The 6,000-nt window shown below is 49.7% G+C and overlaps 1 protein-coding gene across 5 annotated transcripts in view; it reads left to right on the top strand.

The window, feature by feature from the left end:
• Positions 1-5,082: 5,082 nt before the first annotated feature.
• The window catches only part of DENND4A (DENN domain containing 4A), a 122,062-nt gene continuing 121,144 nt past the window's right edge, over positions 5,083-6,000 (top strand). For 2 of the 5 annotated variants that reach the window (XM_032251009.1, XM_032251008.1), the window contains exon 1: positions 5,083-5,380. The gene's annotated coding sequence lies outside the window, so the exon portion shown is untranslated. The remainder of the gene's footprint in view (positions 5,381-6,000) is intronic. The other 3 variants (XM_032251003.1, XM_032251001.1, XM_032251002.1) reach the window with 2 other exon arrangements.

The following is a 6,000-nucleotide window of genomic DNA, read 5'->3' as shown; positions in this document are numbered from 1 at the left end:
GCTGGAGTGCAATGGCGCGATCTCGGCTCACCGCAACCTCCGCCTCCTGGGCTCAGGCAATTCTCCTGCCTCAACCTCCTGAGTAGCTAGGATTACAGGCACGTGCCACCATGCCCAGCTAATTTTTTGTATTTTTAGTAGAGACGGGGTTTCACCATGTTGACCAGGATGGTCTCGATCTCTGGACCTCGTGATCCACCCGCCTCGGCCTCCCAAAGTGCTGGGATTACAGGCTTGAGCCACTGCGCCCGGCCTAGGAGGGTTTTTTTTTTAAAGTTTATTCTCAATTGCAGGTGTTTCCCCTTGCTGGCAGAGTTCCTTTAAGTTTTGACAATAAAAAGGGCGTTCCTGCTGTCCACCCTTGGAGGATGCATGTCTGAGCCAATCAATAAAAAGAAAAGGCTCGTGGTGTCTGTTTCGAGTTTCCCAAATAGCCAAGCTGTAACAACAGTGCTGAGTTCACAAGAAAAGCTGACTCATATTTCCTGCAAGTCAGCACAGATATCCATCCTTCCAAATAATTTGAACCTTTGGTCACTCCCAAAAAGGGTCAAAATGTTGGAACAATTTATGAGCATCCCTCTCATTTGTTATATCTAAAAAGATGCAAAGTAAAAAACAAAAACAAAACAAAACAAAAAACCTTCCCTTCCTTATACCACCCTCCGCCCCATTCCCCAAACAACGATGTCCTCACCTTTCATAGAAAGTCCAGCTTCTCTCAGGGACAGTTCCAATGCCATCTATTTTGTCACCTTCAATTCTCACAATGAGAATTAATCATTCAACTCTCCTGGGCTCAACTTACCTGGGCTCCCAGAGCAACGAGTTTGTCCATCTAACACGGAATTTTTCGTAGTCTGACTTTTAATAAAGTTATGTGCCCAGGGACATACTTTTTGTCTCTCATGTGTGGTTTATCTGTCATTGTTTTCCTACTACGCCTAGTGCAGTGTTTCTTAAGTGAATTTGTTGAAAGTTATGAAAATACTGCCTTACCACTTCAAGAAAGTTAGGGGAGTATACTTGGTGATCAATGACAGTTAAAGATATCTTATTTTTAAAATAACTCTCCTGTAGATAATTTAAAAGGTAAAAATTCAACTTACATGGAATTGCTGAAAGAGATAAAATTACTAACTTGAGGAAAATGTTGAGAAGTGATCATTTTCAAAAATGTGAAAAAGTGCTGATTCAAAGATATGACTCCTCAGATGGCCACTGAAAGGGCAGAGACAGCAGTGTCTCAGGCTGCTGCAGCTCTCTAGTGCTTGGTCACTCTTCTGAAGCACCAGGTTCAGAATTTGTCTTTTTTTTTTTTTTTTTTTTTTGAGATAGGATCTTGCTCTTTTACCCAGGCCAGAATACAGGGGTGGGATCTTAGCTCACTGCAGTTTTGAACTCCGGGGTTCAAGCAGTCTTCCCAACTGGGCCTCCCAAGTAGCTAGGACTACAGGCATGTGCCACTATGTCTGTTATTTTTGTAGAGATGGGGTCTTGCTATATTGCCCAGGCTGGTTTCGAACTCCTGAGCTCAAGCGATCCTTCCACCTCGGTCTCTCAAAGTGCTGGTATTGCAGGCATGAGCCACCATGCCCAGCCAGAATTTGTCACTTCTAACATGACATTTCTTACTATTATCCTTGAAAATTATTCATATAATTTCTTTTTTTTTTTTTGCAACCTCCACCTCCTGGGCTCAAGTGATCCTCCCACCTCAGCCTCCCAAGTAGATGGGACTACAGGTGTGCACCACCATGGTGGGCTAATTTTTGTATTTTGGTAGAGACAGGGTTTTGCCATGTTGTTTAGGCTGGCAGATAATTTCTTTCAAAAATAATTTCATCATGTTTGTGTTTTTAAGAAGCATATGGATAATTTGACCACATAGCTAATAAATTTTAGTTTTGGATTAAATACATTGGAATGTCACTCAAACACTGTTTCACAGTGAATACAATTCATCAATATGCATTCTGCTTTGGGACACATCTATATAGTTTCTAAAAGGCCATAGATCCCTGGTTGGTTTTCTCACCCATAAGGAAGCTCTGTAACATAGCTATCAAGGATTGCTTTATAGGCCAGGTGCCATGGCTCATGCCTATAACTGCAACACTTTGGGAGACTGAGGAGGGTGGATCACCTGAGGTCAGGAATTCCAGACCAGCCTGGACAACATGGTGAATGGTGAAACTTCGTCTCTACTAAAATACAAAAGTTAGGCAGGTGTGGTGGTGGGTGTCTGTAATCCCAGCTACACGGGAGGCTAGATAATTGCTTGAACCTGGAAGGTGGAGGTTGCAGTGAGCTGAGATCCCGACACTGCACTCCAGTCTGGGCGACAAAGCATGACTCTGTCTTTTAAAAAAAAAAAAAAAAAAAAAAAAAAAAAAAAGGATTGCTTTATAGAGGCTCCAGATTTTCATTTAAAGACGTGAGAAACTTCTGGTATAGCAATTAAGGTTCATAGATTTAACAGGTGGAGAGGATTAGGCTGTACAACAGCTTGCACTTCCATTGCTTTAAATGGTTATTGGTTTCATACTTTTCCTTCATGCATCATTCAAACCACAGCATTTTAAAATAGCTTCTAAGAAATAGCCGGATAGAGTTCCACATACAAAATATGACAATTTCAGAAATGGCATGGAGCCAAAATTTATTATCCAAAAAATTCTATTTGGCTCACGTCTACATTGTTAGAATCCCTTGCCCAAATCACATCTAGAGTTTTGGTTTGTTTAAATGTGACTATAGTCACATTTGCCTGGGGTGTTGAGGGAACTACCGACATGACTGTTAAGGGGGGCTCTGAGGTACGATACTTCCTGGGTACATAGTCAAATGCTGCATATTGGTTTTCTACTGTTTTTTAATATTGTTCTTTAAGAAGTTATTTTCTCTGGTTAAAAAAGCCTTCACGCCTTTTAAACTTTTGAAAGGTTTCTGAATCCCATCCCGTATGCCACTTGCAACTATATACCTATTTTAATTGGTACTCTGTAGATGAAAATATTTGTGTGTGTGTATATATATATATACACATGTATACAAAAGCACTAAAGGCAGGGCACAGTGGCTCATGCCTGTAATCCCAGCACTTTGGAAGGCTCTGGTGGGCAGATCAAGAGGTCAGGAGATTGAGATCATCCTGTCCAACATGGTAAAACCCCGTCTCTTAAAAAAATAAATAAATAAAATAAAAAAGCAGTAAAAGAGTGCTCTTGCTGCTAGTGGAATATTTTGATAAACCAAGCTGCTCCTCAAAGAGGAGCTGATCTGATACATCCAGCAACACTTAAAACGAATGAAAGGCTAAATCTGTGTCCAGTGGGTAAAAGAATAGAGAGGGTTCCCAGCTGGGCTTAAAAAGAGCTTTTTAATCATGCCTGTAAACCCAGCACTTTGGGACGATGACGTGGGTGGATCTCTTGACCCCAGGAGTTCAAGACCAGCCTAGACAACATAGTGAGACATAGTCTCCACAAAAAATAGAAAAATTAGCCAGTTGTGGTGGTGGGCACCTGCAATCCCAGCTACTCCAGAGGCTGATGTGGGAGGATTGATTGAGCCTGGGAGGGAGGCTGTAGTGAGCCGTGATCAGGTCACTGCCATCCAGCCTGGAGAACATAGCAAGATTCTGTGTTAACAAGTTTTTTTTTTTTTTTTTTTTAGCAGCTTTATTATGGTATAACTGACATACAGAGGACTACAAATATTTAAAGTAAGCAACTTCATAGTTTTTTTTTTTTTTTCTTTTTTAAGCAAAGCCATGCTGTCACCCAGGCTGGAATGCAGTGGCACGATCTTGGCTCACTGCAGCCTTCGGCTCCGGGGCTCAAGCGATCCTCCCACCTCAGCCTGCAAAGTAGCTGGGACCACAGGCGCACACCACCACGCCCGGCTAAGTTTTTGTGCTTTTGGTGGAGACAGGGTTTTCGACATTTTGCCAGGCTGGTCTTGAACTTCTGAGCTCAAGCGATCCTCCCACCTCCGCCTCCCAAAGTGTTGGGATTACAGGCGTGAGCCAGAGCCTGGCCCCATTATTATTTTTTATAATCTTTATAGCATGTTTCTCCTAAAAATGTTAAGTATTTTTTAATCGTCCCTCTTCTTCCACTAGACAGCCGTTTCCTGAAAACGGACTTTTTCTGTTTCCCTCACCACTCTGTGCCCTCTGCCTGAGCACCTTCTGTATCGATGAATGTGACTGAATGAATGAATACAATGAAAGAACCGGAGGTAGGAAATAAAGTTGTAAACTTGGTTAATAAAAGGCTATGCAATTTAGGAGAAGCTGACTTTAAAGCAGAGGCATTTTTAGGGTCCTGTTTCTTCCTGCACTTGTCCATGGAATAGTGTCTAACATTACCTGGTAGTGTCCGGCACTACGCTGAATACTTTACAGGTGCTGTGCAATGTAACTCCGCAGCAGCCCTGCGGGGGCAATCGACCCTTACCAGCCCCGTCTGCCGACAGCCGTCCGTGGTGGAGAGCCGCGGCCAGGTTTAAGTAGGCCGCTTCCCATTAATCCCAAAGTCATGGACACCCCGTCGGTCAACAGCAGGTGTTTCATCAACGTACTTTCCGGAGAAACCCCCTAAATTCCCCGCTTTACCTTTCTCTCTGGGGACCGAAACCTACTCGTAGGTGGCTAGCCCGTGAGGGAGTTTCCTGGGGAGCCCGAGCACCTTTGGCGAAGGCGCAGCAGCTGCTCAGACCCACGACCCGGGCCAGGCGGTCTCAGGGCTTCCGGGGTGCCCGGGAGGAAGAAGCAGGGCAGTTGGCGCGAACCGGATGCCGGTGCCTCCGGGCGGCGAAAGCTGAGGGGTGGCCCGCTCCGCCCACGCTCGCCCCGGGCTCGGGATCTCCCAACCCGAGGCGGAACCGCGGGGCGCCTCCCCGCCACCCCGAACGTCACGGCGAGGGCGGTGCGGCCCCGCCCACCGTCTCCGCCCACTGTCGGCTCGGCGCTAGGACCCCGCGGCCCTCCACCCGGCCCTCTTCGCCCCCTCGGGCCGGACCCGGCCTTCGATTGGTCCCCGCGCGCGTCATTCCCGCCCTCGCCCCGCCCGTCACTGCCAAGATGGCGCCGGCCGCGGTGGCCGCGGCGGCTGGAGTAGGAGAAAGAGGCGGAGGCAGCGGCGGCCGCGAGGGGAGGGGAGTCCCGTCTGACTGAGTCGCCGGGCCTGGGCGGGCGGGGGTGCGGCGGGGGGCGGAGCGCCGGGCCGGGGATGAGCTAAGCGGGCTCGCAGCGCCGCGGCATTCGGCCCCGCGTGTCCCGCCGCCGCGCGCGAGGGAATCCGGCGCCGCTCTCCGAGCTCGATCCGCCGCTCTCCGAGCTCGATCCGCCGCTCGCGCGGGAGCCAGCCGGGAGGTGAGTGCGGGGGCGGCGACGCGGGCCGCGGCGGCAGGTGGAGCTGTCACGGCCCGGAGAGGTGACAGCCGGGGGGCGCGGGAGCGGGGCCCGCCGGCTCGGGGAGGCGGCCAGACGGCCGCGACCTCGCCCGGAGCCCCTGCGCGCCGTGCGGTCCTCCGCGGCCGCGTCCGTCCCGGGGTGGCGCGGCGGGGCGGAGAGGAGCACCCGCGCCTCTGCGTCGGACGCGTGCGGGGCTGCTGTGTTTTCATTCCCGGTTTTCTATTCCAGGCTGGCCTGGGGCTGTTGTTATTTGGGAGTGGGGGCGGGGAGGGGGAGGTCCTGGATCTGGGATTTGACAAGCCCGTTACGTAAGTCGGAGGTGGCTCCCCGGAATCCCACCTGCTCGGTGTCTGAGCCCGGGGCGCCTGGAGGCCCGCTTTTCCTCCCGGGGTCTGCCCAGCCTTCCCCGGCCCGCGGGCACGGGCTCTGCGTGAGCCCGACCAGCGTCCAAGTTGGCCAGTGTTTTTCTAGTCTTTTTTTTGGGGGGGGGGATGTGGGGGGAAGGGAACGGTTCCTGGTTACCACCATTCCCTTTGAAGTTTATCACTTTCTGGAGAGGGTGCAGGAAAAACAGTAGA

The sequence above is a fragment of the Sapajus apella genome, unplaced genomic scaffold, assembly GCF_009761245.1.
Source record: "Sapajus apella isolate SASKATOON/1434 unplaced genomic scaffold, GSC_monkey_1.0 scaffold74, whole genome shotgun sequence".
NCBI lineage: Eukaryota > Metazoa > Chordata > Mammalia > Primates > Cebidae > Sapajus > Sapajus apella.
This window is presented reverse-complemented; position numbering and strand designations above follow the sequence as displayed.